The sequence below is a fragment of the Hemiscyllium ocellatum genome, chromosome 17, assembly GCF_020745735.1.
Source record: "Hemiscyllium ocellatum isolate sHemOce1 chromosome 17, sHemOce1.pat.X.cur, whole genome shotgun sequence".
Lineage (NCBI taxonomy): Eukaryota > Metazoa > Chordata > Chondrichthyes > Orectolobiformes > Hemiscylliidae > Hemiscyllium > Hemiscyllium ocellatum.
Genome location: NC_083417.1, coordinates 84,967,668 through 84,985,185, shown reverse-complemented (window position 1 = coordinate 84,985,185; position 17,518 = coordinate 84,967,668). Strand labels below are relative to the sequence as shown.

Genomic DNA, 17,518 nt, shown 5'->3' with positions numbered 1-17,518 from the left:
ATAGTAAGGATAGAAAGGGACCAACAGCGCAGTGGGAGAGGTGTTTTTGATTAGGATAACATTATGGCTGGGCTTCGGGAGGATATTCCTGGGAGTACATCCAGGCAAGTTATTTGGTGGTACTGAGAAATAAGAAAGGGATGACCATCTTACTGGGATTGTGTTATAGACCCTCTCCCAATAGTCAGCAGGGAATTGAGACACAATTTTACCAGGAGACCTCAGATATCTGTAAGAATAATATGGATGCAATGATAAGTGGTTTTAACTTTACCAACATAGCCTCAGAGTGCTGTAGTGTTAAGGGCTTGGATGGAAAGGTATTTGTTCAGTGTGTACGAGAACGTTTCTGATTGAGTTTGTAGGATGTACCTACGAGAGAAGGAACAAAACCTGACCTGTTTTCTTTATTCATTCACAGGATGAGGCTGTCACTGGCTCGGCCAGCATTTATTGCTGCGTTTACCCAGAGGGCAGTTAAGAGTCAACTGCGTTGCTATAGGTCTGGAGTCCCATGCAGACCAGACCAGGTAAGGATGGCATTTTCCTTCCCTAAAGGTCATGAGTGAGCCACATTGGTTTTTCCAACAATTGACAATGGATTCCTGTCATCACTAGATTATTTTTTCCAGATATTTATTGAATTCACGTTCCAAAATCTGCCGTGATGGGATTCAAACCCTTGTCCCCAGAACGTTATCTGGGTCTCTGAATTAACTGTCTAATTTCACTCCATCATCACTGCCTCTTAGGAAATGAGGCAGGGTGAGTGACTGAGGTATCAGTGGGGCAGCTCATCAGCATCAAAGATCCCACAGTATTGTGGCTCAGTGGTTTGTGCTGCTTCCTCAGCACCAGGGACCTGGGTTTGATTCCAGCCTCGGGCAACTGTCTGTGTTGGAGTTGACACATTCTCCCCAGTTTCTGTGAGGATTTCCTTCGGGTGTTCCAGTTTGCTCCCACAGTCCAAAGATGTGTAGGTTAGTTGGATGAACCATGTTAAATTTCCCATATTCAGAAGATGAGGTTTTGGGATGTGCAGGCAAATCTCTGCCTGATGTGAAAAGATCATTTTGGGGTCTTGGACAGAGGTCAGAGGGAGGTGTGGCCGCATGTTTTACATCTCCCGTGGTGGTAAGGGAGGGTCAAGGGTGTGGAGCGTGGGTTGGTGGGAGGGTGTGGACCGAACAAGGAAGGCGCAGCTGGACAGAAATGATCAGGTAGAGTCAATGTGGCTTTGTACATGCACAATTGGGTCTCACTAACTTGAGTGAGTATTTTGAAGTGACGAAAAAATTGAATAAGGAAGGCGGTGAATGCTGTTGATATGGACATTCAACAAGGTTCCACAAAGCAGACTGGTTAGCAGGGTTAGATCACATGGAATGCAGGGAGAGCAAGCCATTACAAAACTGCCTTGAAAGTAGGAGACAGAGGATGATGGAGGGTTGCTTTGCGGACCGGAGGTCTGTGAGCAGCAATGTGCTGCAAGGATGGATATTGGGCCCTTAAATAAATGACTTGGATGTGAATATATGAGGTATGGTCAGTAGGTTTACAGAAGACACCAAAATTGGAGGTGTCATGGACAGTGAAGAAGGTTAGCTCAGAATACAACAGGATCTTGATCAGATGGGCCATTGGAGCAAAGAATGGCAGACGGAGTTCAATTTAGATAAATGTGAGCTGTTGTATTTTGAAAAGGCAAATCAGAGCAGGACTTATACACTTAATGGTAAAGTCCTGAGGGGCGTTGCTGAACAAAGGGACCTTGGAGTGCAGGTTCATAGTTCCTTGAAAATAGAGTCACAGGGAGGCGGGGTAGTGAATGCAGCATTTGGTACGCTCCCCGTTATTGGTCAATGCATTGAATGCAGCTGTTGTGATGTCATATTGTGGCTGGACAGGGCACTGATTAAGGTCTTCTGGAATTCTGTTTTCAGTTCCAATCTCGCTGTTCTTGGAATCAGGCATCTGATTGGGTACATGAAGAGGGAGGTTTTAGAGGGATAAGGGTGAACCGCTGGCAAATGGGACTCCATTAACGCTCTCCGTTATTGGTCAATGCATTGAATACAGAAACTGGGATGTCATATTGTGGCTGGACAGGACGTTGTTAAGCCACTTCTGGAATTCTGTTTTCAGTTTGAATTTCCCTGTTCTGGGAAGGATGTTGTGAAACTTGAAAAGGTTTGGACAAGATTAACAAAAACGTTGCCAGGATTGGAGGATTTGGGCGACAGGGAGGGACTGAATAGGCTGGGGCTATTTTCTCTGGAGAGTCAAAGACTGAGAGGTGTCTCCATGGAGATTTATAAAATCACGAGGGGCGTGGATAAGGTGAGCAGCTGGCGTCCTATTTCCTCAGGTTAGGTGGGTCCAAAACTAGAGCACATGGATTTAAGTTGAGAGGGCAAAGATTTAAAAGGGATCTAAGTGGCAACGTTTTCAAGCTGAGTGTGGTGTGTGTATGGGAGGGGCTACCAGATGAAGTAGTGGAGGCTGATAAAATCACAACATTTAAAAGGCTTCCAATTGGATACATGAATAGGAAGGGTTTTGATGGATACAGACTAATAGATGGTAAATGGGAATCCATTAGTTTAGGATTCCTCGTTGGCACGGACGAATTGGACCGAAGGTCTGTTTCTTTGATGTTGATAATTTAAGATGCATTCCTCTCTTTTGTGCAGAGCTAGCTGAAGCACAGATAATTATCCTTGGAGCTGAGAAGGTGAAGCAGTGATTTCGATCTTGTGCAGATTTGGTTGCAAGGTCTTGAATTTACAGAGAGAGAGAGGAATTGTTAACACTGTCACAATTTTTAGTAACTATTTTCAAGTAATTGGCAAATAATACAAGGTGAAAATGTGAACGCTATTTTACTCAGTAAGTTCTGAGCATCTGGAACAGTCTGAACGACACAGATTCAGCAGGTATTCTGAAACAGACTTGGAATTTTACTTTTTAAGGAAAGATTTGGGAGGCTATGGGCTCATGGGAGGGGACTTGGGACAGATTTGCAGCATCTCCAGAGAGAGAGAGTACAGCCCCAATGGGCTGAATAGCCCCCAGCCCCTGTGTTCTGTGATACTGCTCTATTCACTGTGAATGATGAAGCTCATCCCAGGGCAGAGAGAGGGAGGAGTCAACCACTCTCATGGCAATGGTGCCCGGCTGATTGACGGCAGCTCCAGACCAATAGGAGGAGAGTCTGTGTTCCCCTGCAGCCAATGGGAGTGAATCAGGGGTGTGGCCAGCAAGCCGACACCTGTCCATGAGCTGTGCAGGTGCAGTGTCACTGGGTGGGGGTGGGAGAGACAGCAGAGACTGGGACAGAGGCTGTAGGACCTGAATTACAAACTCCCGGTAAATTAAAACCAAAAGAACTGCGGAAGATGTAAAACAGAACAACAACCCGGAGGGTCTGGAAAATCTCAGCAGGTCTGGCAGCATCTGTGAAGAGAAATCAGAGTTAAAGTTTAAGATCCGGTGTCCCTTCCACAGAACAGATGTTACTGAGGAAAAAAAGTCAGTTTATTTGCAGAAGATAGTGTGGGGGAGGATATAAGGAGTAAAGGATAGGTGGGGATAGAGTGAGAAGAACGGTTGGATAAAGGAGTGGATAACGATCTGGCTGGGGGAGGGTGATTAGCTGTTAATGGAGACAGTTAGTGGCTAACCATAGGTAGTGTGTAATGACAGGCTGTGAGACCAAGGTCTGGTGTGTGGGGTAGGGGGCTTCGACATGGGGTTCTTAACCTATGGTTAGCCCCTAACTGTCTCCATTGTAAGCTGTTGCCCACCTATATCACTCCACAATTGGAGCTGCCGAGTACACAAACCTTTGGAATATCCTCCCTAACCCCCTCTGTCCACCTTAAAGATGTATCTAAAAATCGTTCTCTTTAATCAACGTTTCCATCATCCGTGAAGCATTTTAGGAGATTTGTCAATGTGAAAGGCTCCATACAATGCAGGTAGTTGTTGTTATTGTCTGACATCAGGAGAAACAGGGATGAGCCCTCTCTCTCTTATACCTGATGAACAGCAGCAAAAGCAGGAAGCACTGAGCATGCTCCAGCCCACAATGGGCCTCGGATTATTGATGTTAATGGGGAACGGGGGCTAGAGGTGCTAGTTGTTGCTTCAACCAATCGGAGTGAATGAGGGGCGGGACAATACTCAACCACGTGGTAAACTTCACTGACAGCACAGTGTGTTGTGACCAAGGCATTGGAAATGTGTGAAGGTGCAGGGCAGGGGAAAGGAAAGACGTATTGACCAGAAAGAGAAGGAAATTTTCACAGTATGGAATGAGAGGTTTTACAGAACGTAGTGCACATTGTAAAACACAATTTGAAAATCCAAATTCTGCCCCATTTTCCCTCCCTATAATGCATTTTACACTCCCTGAAATATCAACTGTGTTTCTCCCTCCACAGATCCCAGTGATCAGTGCCAAAGCCCCATTGCCTGTGGAAAAGGTGATGTTTGACTTCCTGTACAGCTGCAATTCATGTGGTGAAGGTGCTCCCACAATGTGGTTGGGTAAGAGCTGTTATAGATTATTCACTCAGCGACAGTGAAGAGTTGACAATGTATGTGCAAATCAACAACAGTTTGTTTTTTTTTAAGTTTATAATTCCACAGAAATACTATTGAGAGCTTCTGACATAAAGCCACAGATTAGGTCAGGTGATCAAAAGAACTGCCAAATAAACAGGTTTTCAGGAATACCTTAAAGGAGGAAAGCAGGTCTGAGAGGGTTAGGGTGGGAATTCCAGACAGTGTTGCCTTGGCAACAGTAGAAACAGCCAGACAGGTGAAGCAATGAATAAACACATCGTTGGGAATCTGAAAGAAAATGAGTTGTCGGGGTCTCACAGGTTGTGTGGTGCAGGGAGACAGGGATGTTCACAGCCAGGAATTTCATCAAGGGTGAGAATTTTAAATTGTTGCTTGTTGATGGATCAACAAATTTTGGTACAAGTGAGCACTTGGACAGTAGGGTTTTAGATACTCTTGAGATTGCATGTAAGTTGAATGTGGGAGGTTGGCAAAGAGTGTGTTTGATAACGAAGTCTGGAGATAACACAGGGATGGACGAGTGTTTCAGTAAATGAGCTGAGACTAGGGTGGAGTTGGGTGACGTCACTAATGTAGAAATAGTGTTTTTGGTGTTAGGCTGCGCCTCCTCCTCACCACTCCCCCTCACTAAGTCACAGATATTGTTCCTTGTTCTATCTGTCTCTCTTTTCTGGTTATGTCCTTCTCTCCCATTCTGCTACAAACTAATATTTGACCTCACCGTTGTTGCAAACACCTCCTCCATCTCCACTCTCCCTTTTCTTTCTGAATTCCTTGTATTTGGTGTCCCTCCAGGATCTCTCCTTGGTCCCTCCTGTTTCTCACCTACATACTGCCAGGAGGTGACATCGTCCAAAAGCACCGTGTTAGGTTTCACATGTACACTGACAATGCCCAGCTCTCCCTCCCCATCATCCCTCTCCATTACTCAGTTATCAAACTGCTCATCACACTCCCACTACGCGATTGGCTGCAGTTTCCCCCAATGAAACATTGTAGTGGTTAAACTCATTGCCTTCAGTTGCTATTACAAATTCCTTTCCCTTACTGCTAACCCCCTTCCTCTCCCTGGGAACTATCTGAGATAGAACCATACTCTTCACAATATTGCTGTCATATCTGTAACCCCAAGTTGACCTTCTGATCAGATATCTACACAATCACAAACACCAGGAATTCCAATCTCTAAAATGTTGCTTGTCTCCACCTCACCCCAGCTCCATTGCTACTGAAACCCCTGACCCGTGTTGGTGTTGCCTTAAACTTGACGAATCTAAAACAGAATCCGTGATTCCGTGACTGACCCAAAATCTGCTTCCAGACTCCCTCATGATGGGAAACATCCTCTCGGTATTTAACCTGTCAAATTCCTTAAGAATTCTACATGTTACAATGAGATCACCTCTCATTCTTCCCAAATCCAGTGGGTGGAGTCCCAACTACTTCAGCCTTTTCTTAAAAGATAATCCCTGCGAACCAGGGTTCATCCCAGTCAGGTTTCTGTGAAATGCCTCTGATGAAATGATGTATTTCCTTAAATAAAGGGACCAAAACTTCTGTCATTAATCCCAGATGTGGTCTCACTTCAATTTATAAACTTCATAAAGTTCCTCTCAGGTATATACTCCAAACCACTCCCTTTAAACTTGCACTGATGTTGAAATGCTCAGCAGGTCATGCAGCATCTGTGAAGAAAAATCAGTTAAAGTTTCGGGTCTGGTCATCCTTCCTCAGATACATTAACTCTAATTTCTTTTCACACCTCCTGCTAGACCTGCTGAGCTTTTCCAGAAAATTCTGTTTCTCTTCCTGGTTTACAGCATCTTCAGTTGGTTCGGTTTTCATATCATTTAAACTTGCCATCTCTCCTTAGGATTTGTCATTTCCACCTTGGGAAAAAGATTCACATTTGTTTGGTCTCCACTACCCTGGGAAAAAAGAAACCATGACTAGTCACCCTATCATTGCTCCTTATAATTTTATACAGTTCGATAAAGCCACCTAAAGTGTCCAGTGCTGCAGAGAAATAGCCTCAGCCTATTCAGCCTCTCCCTATGGTTCAAATGTTCCAATACTGGCAACATCCTAGTAAACTTTTCTGAACTCGTGCAAGTTTCCCAACATCTTTTCTGTAACAGGGAGACTGGAATTGAAAGCAGTCTCGGGATTCCAAAAGTGGCCGAGCCAATAAACTGTACAACCGAAACATGATCTCCCAACTCCTATCCTCACTGCACTGCCCAATAACAGCTAGCATACCGCACACCACCTTCACCGACCTGTCTACCTTCAACCCCACTTTCAAGGAACTATCAACCCACACTGCACGGTCTGTTTGTTTGTCAACACTTCCCAGGAACTTTTCTTTGAGAAGTTGAGTCCTATTCTGGTAACATCTTTCTGAAATGAGGGAGACTACAATTGAATGCAGTATTCTAACACTGGCCTGACCAATGCTCTACTCAGCCACAACGTGACCTCCTAACCCCTGTACTCAGTGACAGAATCCCCACAGTGTGGAAGCAGGCCTTTCGCCCCATGAGACCATACCAACCATCGGAACAGCATTCCACCCTAACTCTGTAACCTATCATTACCCAAAGCTAATCCAGCTAACCTGCACGTCTTTGGATTTGTGGGAGGAAATTAAGAACACCAAGAGGAAGCCCACCCAGACACACAGGGAGAATGTGCAAACACCACACAGACAGTGGAGTCGAACCAGAGTCCATTTATTGACCAGCGCATTCCATTAAAGGTCAGTGTCCCAAATGCCGCATTCAGCACCTGATCTCCCTGAAACCCCACTTTCCAGGAACTATGCAGTTGTTCTGAGCCCTTCAGAGGGAATTAATGCGAGGAGGAGAAAACAGGAACAGGGTTGAGTTGTAGATCAATAAAATAACTCTGCATCTTCCCCCTCTCTGTTCCCCCCCGTCTCCCCACACTCTGTCTGGTTTCCCCTCCCCCACCCCCGGCGGTCAGTCCTTTGTCGCGCGCACTCCCCTGTTGGTCTGTCCCACAAACTGTTGGTCTTTCCCCCCCTCTGTCAGTCGCCCCCCTGTCGATCGCACATCTCTTTTCCCCCTCCGTCTGTCCCCCCCCCCAACCGTCGGTCGCCCCCTCTGTAGCCCCCGTCTGTTCCCCTCCCCTCTAATCCCGCTTTCTGCCCTCATCCATTTCTGTGCCTCCCCTCTCTATCCCCCCTCTCTGCCCCCACCCATTTCTGTCCCAACCCTCTCGATCCACCCCCTCTCTGTCTACCCTCCCCTCCCATTCCCCTAGTTCTGTACTCCCCCCTCCGCAGGGAAAATATCTTGTCTATTTACCCTATCCATGCCCGGCCTGATTTTAAAAAATTCTTTCCACTCACCGTTCAGCCTCTGATGCTCCAGGGAAAACAGCCTATCCAGCCCTGGCAACATCCTACAATTCTTTTCTGACCCCTTTCAAGTTTGAGAACATCCATCTGATAGGAAGGAGACCAGAATTGCATGGAATATTACAAAAGTTGCCGAATCAATGTCCTGTACAGCCGCAATATGCCCTCCCAACCCCTATACTCAATGCTCTGACCAATAAAGGCAAGCAGACCAACTGCCACCTTCACTATTCTATCTACTTGCTGCTCTACTTTTAAGGAACTATGAACCTGCACTCCAAGGACTCTTTGTTTAGCAGCACTACCCTGGAACTTACTGTAAACTGTAAGTCCTGCAAAAGTTTGTTTTTCCAAAATGCAGCAGCTCGCATTTTTCTAAACTGAACTCCTCAGCCCATTACCCATCTGATCCAGATCCTCTTGTACTCTGAGGTAATCTTTTTCCCTGTCTACCACACCTCCCATTTTGGTATCATCCGCACACTTATTTACAATACCTCTTATGTTCACATCCAAATCATGTATGTAAATGGCGAAACGTAATGGATCCAGCACCGATCCTTGTGACACTCCACTGGTCACAGGCCTCCAGCCTGAAAAGCACCCTCTGCCTTCTACCTTCGGGCCAGTTCTGTACTCCATACGATCTAACCTTGCTGACCAGTCTCCCATGAGGAACCTTGTCAAACGCCTGACTGAAGTCCATGTAGATCATGTCCATGCTCTGCCCTCATCAATCCTCTTTGTTACTTCTTCAAAAAACCTGAGTCAGATTCATGAGACATGATTTCCCATGCACAAAACTGTTATTAATATCCAGGATTTAACTCTGTACATCGGGGTCTGCGTTGCCCAGTTATAGGTGTTAATATTCGGGATGAAGTTCAAGTACACCAGCATTTTGTCAGTGACTATGTATTGAGTCTTGTTAATGTTACCAACACAGTTGAGTTCCTTTTGAACGGTAGTCCCCGTATCCCTTGCCCACCAGGAAATGGTGGCAGTGTCTTTACCTCTGGACCAGGAGGATCGGGCTCAGAGTTGAGGAACAGCATCTTTGAAGAGGATGATTAGAAAACCCGCCCAAGCCACCAGGCCATACTGTCTCCCAGCTGTCCCTGCCTCAGCCTCTAAACAGAACCTTCCTGTAATTTCTCTCCTGTCAGACTCTCCCATTGCTCAGTTTGTCCAGGATCCCGTTCTGCTGCTGCATTGCTCGTGTCCCTCACTGACCTGTCCATCCCCCAGTGTCCTCCACATTCATTCATTGTTTGCAATCACATTACCCCAGTTCTCCAGCCCCACTCCTTCCCGTCTATAGAGAAGAAGACGGGAAGGTTAGCCCTGCTGCCTCACAGCATCAGGTACTCGGTTTCGATTCCAGCCTCTGGCAACTGTCTGTGTGCAGTTTGTACATTCTCCCCGTGTCTGAGCGGGTTTCCTCCCCCAATCCAAAGATGTGCAGGACAGGTGAATTGGCCATTCTAAATTGCCTATAGTATTAGTTACATTAGTCAGGGGTAAATATAGGGTAGGGGAATGGGTCTGCGTAAGTTACTGTTTGGAGGGTCAGTATGGACTTGGCAGCTTCATTGGCAGCTTCCTCCCTCTGGGAGCAGGACCCAGGGGAATGGCCCCTTTCCCCCCCCCCCCCCCCCCCCCGACACTGTGATCAGACTATCAGTGGTGCAGCGTTTTGCAGAAAGTTATCAGAACTCTTTTGTGAAGATTCAGGGTTTTTATGGAAAGTGACAAGGATGGGCCTGCAATTAGAGTCCCAATTTGGTTCATTTTAGTAAGACGGGTTTCGGCCAGAGTGTGCAGGAAGCAGTGTATGCAGGGTGGTTGTCGTCAGAGGATTCACCAACAACGCCCCCCCCCCCCCCACCCCACCCTGGTGGACTCAGAATCAGACTCATTGATTTGGTTCTTCGTCCGCAGACAAGAGCTAGGAAACTGAATTCAAAGAGAGGAGAGAGAGTGTGAGAACTGGGTGTGGAGGGAAGGAGTGAGGAGGTTGGTTTGGATTTCAGTTCACAGATGAAAGAAATTGTTAGACTGAAAGTTAAAACTTTGGAAAAGATGAAACTACAATTTAATACTATAATTGTCTTATAAAGATCCATCCAGTATTAATATGGTGAGTTGTGTTCTCAGGTGTAGGGTACTGAAAGGGTGGATTTGTGGATGAGAAATTCAAATTGAACTTCATGTTCAGATCTGATAGTTACTTGATCCGTGCCGATCTGAATATTCATTGGCCTTTTCATGTGGAAGGAAAGGTGTGTATTCTGTCCGTGGGTGAATATTCCAAATCTCAGTGTGACTGGAAAAAAATACTGAGGTACAGCCAAGTCCATGTTAGGGTGGTGATTGTGGAGAGTGAGTTCATTTGTTTTTGAAAGTCTGAAAAATCATGGCATGTTTCCCAGGAACAATTAAGCCATAGCTTTTCTTTGTAGAAGGACAAGTCTTTAATTAACCATACAACCAGAAAGACACAAGGATACCTGCACCATGGGAAATACTATGAAAACTGGATTGTTGTAAAGGAGTTCATTCTCGATCATGGATTGTAATCCATTGGCGTTGTCACGTTGGTTCCAGTGCCGTGGGGAAGCACTGGAAATATGATGAATGCAGTGTAGGTTTCAGTTATTAAACTGTAAGAAGTGCAGAACAATTTAAAAAGGATGTTCTCAGGGCTCAGGGGTCTGAGTTATAGGGAGAGGTTGGACAAGCGAGGATTGTTTTGTTTAGAGCAGAGGAAACTGAGTGGGTACTGTTCTAGAAGTGTATAAGACCATGAGGGGCATGGATAAGGTGAATGCATTCAGTCTTTTTCCCAGGGAATCCAGGACTGGAGGGCATCAGTTGGAGGTTAGAGGGGAAAGAATAAAAGGGAAGCTGTGAGACACCTGTTTTACACAAAGGGTGGTATGTATATGGAATGAGCTGCCAGTGGAAGTGGTTGAGGCGGGTACATTAACAACAGGTAAAAGACATTTGGACAAATACATGGATAGCAAAGGGTCAGAAGCAGATGGGCCAAGTGCAGGGAAATGGGGTTAGTGTGGATGGACATTCTGGTCGGCATGGGCCAGTTTGGGCCAAAGGGCCTGTCTCTGCTGCAGGATGCTATGACTCTAAGTGCATCTGCTATTTCTCCCACTAACTCTGTTGGTATCCTGGGATGTATTCCATCAGGGCAAGGAGACTTATCTACCTTTAGCTCCATTAGCTTGCCCAGCTCTAACTCTTTCATGATAATGGTTGTTTCTAGGTCCTCACCTTCCTCAGTTTCCTTATCAATTACTGGCATGTTCTTAGTATCCTCCACTGTGAAGACTGACTGCTGTGTACTCATATTCCTGAACCCTGCTGGATAGGAATAACTAGGCACAGAACTCTGAGAGGTCTTCTTAGAGTCTTTATTGATGAGACATGGCAGTTACCTGGATAGTGTACATGCAGAACACCACCAGGCAGCAACAGGTAAAGCCCCACCTGTCTGGTGTAAAGCTCCCATTCTTATACCTTTTGTGGTTTGGGACTTTGAATAGATTCTGTCTCTCAGTATTATCTCCACGGCAACGGTCAGTTAGAAAGTCTAGTTCAGTTTCGCACTTTGCCGTTAAAACATACCCCCTGTGGCTCCCTCAAGTATCTGACAAGCACTTCAGTTTCAGTGGGGCTGTCTATCAGGATTCAGATATGGAGGAGCTGGTGTTGGGATGGGGTGGACAAACTTATAAATCACACAACACTAGGTTATAGTCCAACAGGTTTATTTGGAAGTACAAGCTTTTGGAGTGTGCTGTGATTTGTAACATGATCAGGATTATCTCTATGGTAACAGTTAAGTGCTTCAACAATGAGAGGCCACATTTCCCCACACAATAGGTTCCCCTTTACCAGTGTAAACTGCTATTCCGGCCCTGGGGACAGCTACTCATCACTTTTCTCCCCCAATCCCATCTAGCTTTCTGTTGATCTTTAAAGTTTTTCTAATCTCCTAGTTTCTCCTTGGTCTTTGCCAATTTGTATGCCTTCTATTTCAATTTGATAGACTCCCTTATTTCCTGAGCCACTCATGGCAGATTACTCCCTTTTCCTACAGTCCTTCCTTTTCACTGATATATACTTTTGCTGAGCACTTCGAAAAATTCCCCCGTTGTCCGTCAACTTTCCCACGGTAAAGTCTTTGCTTCCAGTCTACATTAGCCAACTCCTGCCTCATCCTATTGTAGTCTCCTTTGTTTAAGCACTGGATCTTGGATTGGATTTAATCTTCCAGCTTTCCAGCTGTGTTCGAAGTTCAACCAGATTTATCAGAAGTCTTTTATCAGATTACGAGGTGAGGCAATGTTTCCTGGGTGTTTTGTGTTACATTGTCGAAGACCTTGGCTTTGTATTAAAGTACAGGATAGATATTCACAACAGAGTATTCTGGACGGTATGAATGTCCTCACAGTCTAAAACCATAAATCACTGTCTCCCCTGAGTTTAAAATTGCAAAATCATTATCTCCTACACGCTTCCTTACTATCTAGGTTTGGAACGCTAATCCACCTGACTATCCTGCTTTTTCCAAAAGATGAAGGTGGTGAGTTTTGGATGCAGCTTTCCAGTTATTACCGTAAGAAGATGAGCACTGGGCACAGGAGAGGCAATGCAGCCCTTCGAACCAGCCCCACCATTTAATACGGTGATGATTGAGCTCACCTCAGTCTCAGCTGGGTTTTCCCACCTGCTCTCTCTCACCCTTCATCTCATTGCAAATTCAACATCTGTATCTCTTCATTAAATCTGCTCATTGTCCTGGCATCCACCGCATTTTGAATAGGGAATTCCACAGATTCACAACACATCGAGATAATCATCCATGGAGTCCACACCAATACTCTAATGAGCATCCCATTCAGACTCACCCATTCCCTGTATTTCCCATGGTTAACAGTTTAACCTGCACATGCATGGATACTGTGGGCAATGTAGCATAGCCGATCCACTTAACCTGCACATCTTTGGACTGTGGGATGAAACTGGAGCAGCCAGAGGAAACTCGCACAGACACGGGGAGAACGTGTAAACTCCACACAGTCACCGAAGGCTGGAATCAAATCCAGGTCCCTGACGCTGAGAGTCAGCAATGCTAACCATTGAACCACCTCTGCTTAAAATCTGCTCCTCCTATTCACTTCCCACGCCCCAGTTGGCTGAATCTATATTCCTTACATCAGAAAATCAGGTTGTGGAAGCAGGTGTCTCAGTAAAACACAGTGACAGCCCACAGGTCCTGTCTGTCTGAATGGGGATCCTATACACAACATCCTCCAGCCTATACTTTTCATTCACATTCCAGAGACAGGCTCCAGTGACTTCATGGGGGCTACAACTCCCACAGTACCTGTGGCAGGGACCGCACGTGTGTGGGGAAACCCTGCACGCTACATGTGCAGAATGTGAGCGGGTTTTGGAACATGTGCTTTGGGTAAGTATACTTTGAGGACGAACATATCGGTTGGGGGGCAGGAGGTCAAAGTGTCATTACACCCATGTGGGGCCAAAGGCCATCCTCAACTCGTCATAACACTGGGCATCGACCAATGGGAAACAAGGAAGGATCTGACCCATTCTCCCAGACTGAAGGTTCCTCTTCTGTCTAGGATCTGCCACCTCCCTTTCTGTTTACTTTTGTTTCATTCTGCTGTTACATTATTGACTTGCAGCAACTGAAGGGAAAGGAAGTGAACCCAGAAAGGGTGTAGTCTAACCAGGGACGGGAAGTGGTGGAATGGATCTGTTTATCAGTAACTCCATGAGAATGGGGAGGGTGTACATTAGGGGGTAGCAGAGTCAGAATTGTGGGAGAGAGAACGTGGGTTGGCGGGTTACAGCTTCGGGGGAAGAAAGGGGTAAAAGATATTCCAGAGAAACTAGAATTGTCTGTTCTGAATTTCTAATCTGTACATATTCCTTTATATAGGGTGCTAGATGGTGAAGATTTGCAGACTGAAATCTCAAAGTCATGTGCAGATTGTGATTATTTTAACCAGCATTTGAAGAACCAAAGATAGAGAATCACTCCACCAAAATCCTGCAACACTCTCCCTCCCAGCATTGTCGGTCTCTCTGCACCAAATGGACTGTGAATGGTACAAGACAGCAGCTCACTACCATCTTCTCAAGGGTAACTAGAGATGGGGAATAAATGCTGGCTGAGCCAGTGATGCCCATATCCTGGAAATGGTTTCTATCTCTAGTTGCTGAACCCCAGTTGATGTTACTGCAGGATGATGAGGGATGCTGAGTGTATCCTCCAGGAGGCAGCACCATCACATTACCCCTGCCTACACCCACACAGTAACACCACAACGTCACTGGAACAAAAGGCAGTAAAACCAAAGGAGGACTTAGATATAGTTCTTGAGGTAGAGTCATGAAAGGGGATTGGAACACAGCAGGAACAGGAGACTGAGCTGGATGGTCAGCTGTTTCCCATTGAATGGTGGAGCAGGATTGAAAGGCCGAATGGCCTCCTGCTGCTATCTCCCAGGTATGTATATAGCCATGGAGCCCGGGAAGGAAGGAGTGCGCAGGGATTCTCCAAGAGATTGCACTTCCACAACAGGTTTTAGTGAGCGATGGTTTGATGGATTTTATTTAACATTTACAAACCTTGTGTTAAAGATAAATTTTGGTTTTAAAATGTTGTGAAAGTTTTTTGAACAGCAAATAAAATTAAAGAAAATAATTTGTCTGAATATAACAGTTTTAAAACTTTCAACCTCTGTAAAACAAAATCCTGTCTATTCCTGGACACCACCACTTTCCAGCTACTCAAGCTCCAGGGAAATATTCCCTCCCTGTCTGAACCTTTGGTTTGATTTAACTGCTTTTCAGTTCTCATTCTGTGAGCTGTGAAGCGTTCTTTTTCCCCATTTCTCTGACCAGAAATATTATCACAGCAACCTTCCCACCATCAAAATCATCATTACGCCATTTTGCTTTTGATTAACATATAATCACCAGCAGTGCAAAAGTGAGGGCTGCAGATGCTGGAAACCAGAGCCTAGATTAGAGTGGTGCTGGAAAAGGGCTTTTGCCACAATGTTGATTTTCCGGCTCCTGACCTGCTGTGATTTTCCAACGTCACTCTAATCTAGACATATAATCATCTGCAGTAAACCATTTGTGTAACCAATTGAATATTTCCAAACAAAGCCCATTACGGGCCAAGCAAACCATTACAAGTGACAGAGTGAGAAAAGGACGAAATCAAAGTAGAGTTGTGGGGAGGGGGCAGCGGTGGAGATAAAGCACTGTATCCCCTGCGGAACCCACCTCTACCTAAAGGCATCAAGAGCATTGATACACACCACATGCTCCTTCTCCAAGGACACCCGGCTGTGTAGCCTTTATCCTCAATCATGGAATAGAATCCCGACAGTGTGGAAGGAGAGCATTGGCCCATCAAACCCCACCGACCATCCGAAGAACATCACGCCCAGAGCACTCCATCCCTGTAACACTGCATTTCCCATGGCTGGTCCACCTAGTCTGCACAATCCTGGATACTGTGGACAAGGTAGCACGACCGATCCACCTAACCTGCACATCTTTGGACTGTGGGAGGAAACCAGAGCACCTGGAGGGGACCCACACTATCATGGGGAGAATGTGGGGACTCCAACCTTGTAACTAGTGCTGTGAAGCAGGAGTGCTATTATCACAATTTAAAATAAAACAGATGATCCCTGCTCATTGTCCCATTGCTGTTTGTAGAGACATCCTGCCCAGAGGGACATCCTGAGGTTTAGACAGTGGCAATGTAAGTTCAGTCAACACCAGCCCAGTTAATGTGGTTAACAACAACAACATCAATACTGCAACAGTGTCATCATGTACAAGGGCCGCTCCTGAGTCTGATGAACAGTAACATCAGAATCAGAGTCCTGCAGTCCACGCGGAGCAGGTGGATGACCACTTCCCTGTGAGCACTCACTGGGCTCTCAATCGTGTTGAAGACGCAGCAAATCCATTGTCACACAGAGGGGTGAACAGCTCCTACCCAGTGTGAACCCGCTGGGGTCTCGGGGGCAGGATGAATCACTGAATCACTTCTCTCACACAGCATCTGAATGGCCTCTCCCCTGTGTGGGCTCACTGGGGACTCCGCAGGTGCTGCATTTGAGTGAATCTCCCCACACACTGGGAACAAGTGAATGATCTTTCCCCAGAGTGAGCTCGCTGGTGTTTAAGCAGGTCAGAGGACAGAGTGAATGCTTTCCCACACACTGAGCAGGTGAATGGCCTCTCCCCAGTGAGAATGCACTGATGTCTCTGCTGGTGAGAGATTTGAATGAATCCTTTCTCACACATGGAACAGGTGAAGGGTCTAAACCCACTGTGCCATCTCTGGTGCCTCAGCAGATTGTGAGATCGAGTAAATCCCTCCCCATACGTGGGGCAGGTGAACAGCCTCTCCGCAGTGTGACTGTGTCGGTGAGTGTCCCATTGGGAGGGTAAGTAAATTCCTAATTCTAATTGAGTGCATCCTACTGTTTGTCTCAGTTGTCATTGACAATCTCATTCCTCCCGCACCAGAACCTGTTCCAGAGAGGGTTCCAGAACAGGCAGAATGGTCAGCTGCAGTTGGTCACCTGACCGGTCACTGGACACGACAGGTTCACTCTCCACAGATGCTGCCAGACCTACTGAATTTTTCCAGCAATTTCTGTTTTTATTTCTGATTTCCCAACATTTGCAGATGTTTAGTTTTCCAATGCTCATCTTGCCTGTTGCAGATGAAATTAAAGGGTTTCAAAAATTGTACGTTAGGTCACACATCAGCTATGATCATCCTGAATGGCAGAGCAAAGTTGAGGGGCTGAATGGCCTCCTCCTGTTCCAATGAAAGTTGTCCATCTGCGGCTTTCGGCAACATTTCCCCTCACTGCTCACTTCACCCTCATATCGAACACACTGTTACTGACTGAACAAACCTCCTGTGTTTGAACTAAACCTGCTAATGCTCAGTGGCTCCCTCTCCTGCCACCCGGGTTTAACTCTCATCATCGAGTGCTGTCTCATATTACTGCAGGAATGCCGACAAGGATTAATCCTGGAGTCTGTATCCGCTGGGATTCACAATCACCGTTTATTTCCTTCTTCCTCTTTCATTGTGTCGATTGAACTCTCGGTTTCAATCCAATCTCCTGTTAAGCTCTTCAACATGTCCATGTGGGTGGACTAGAGGCAGCTGGGATTTAATGAAGGGAAGTGGGATTAGGCGGAATCCCGAGGAGAGGTGACAGCAAAGATAGTTCTCATTGTAATGGCAGAGTTTCTCCGTGACACAGAGTGTGGTGAGGCACCTGAGTTTGTTGGGGGAGACAGATTCAATCAGGGATTTGGAAAAACACACAGACACTGACCTGTTCGTCTGATTGTTAACTCAGACAGATAGTAAGCAAGATGCACATTTAGATCGCACCTTTGATGATCTGGGACAATGAAGCATGCTTTCAACCCAATGATTTC

At 46.0% G+C, this 17,518-nt stretch overlaps 1 long non-coding RNA gene across 1 annotated transcript; it reads left to right on the top strand.

The window, feature by feature from the left end:
• Positions 1-411: 411 nt before the first annotated feature.
• On the top strand, positions 412-14,704 carry LOC132823837 (uncharacterized). The gene is made up of 4 exons (XR_009645600.1): positions 412-530; positions 4,446-4,551; positions 13,338-13,466; positions 13,962-14,704. It is a non-coding gene; the product is annotated as an uncharacterized LOC132823837 (long non-coding RNA).
• Positions 14,705-17,518: the final 2,814 nt, after the last annotated feature.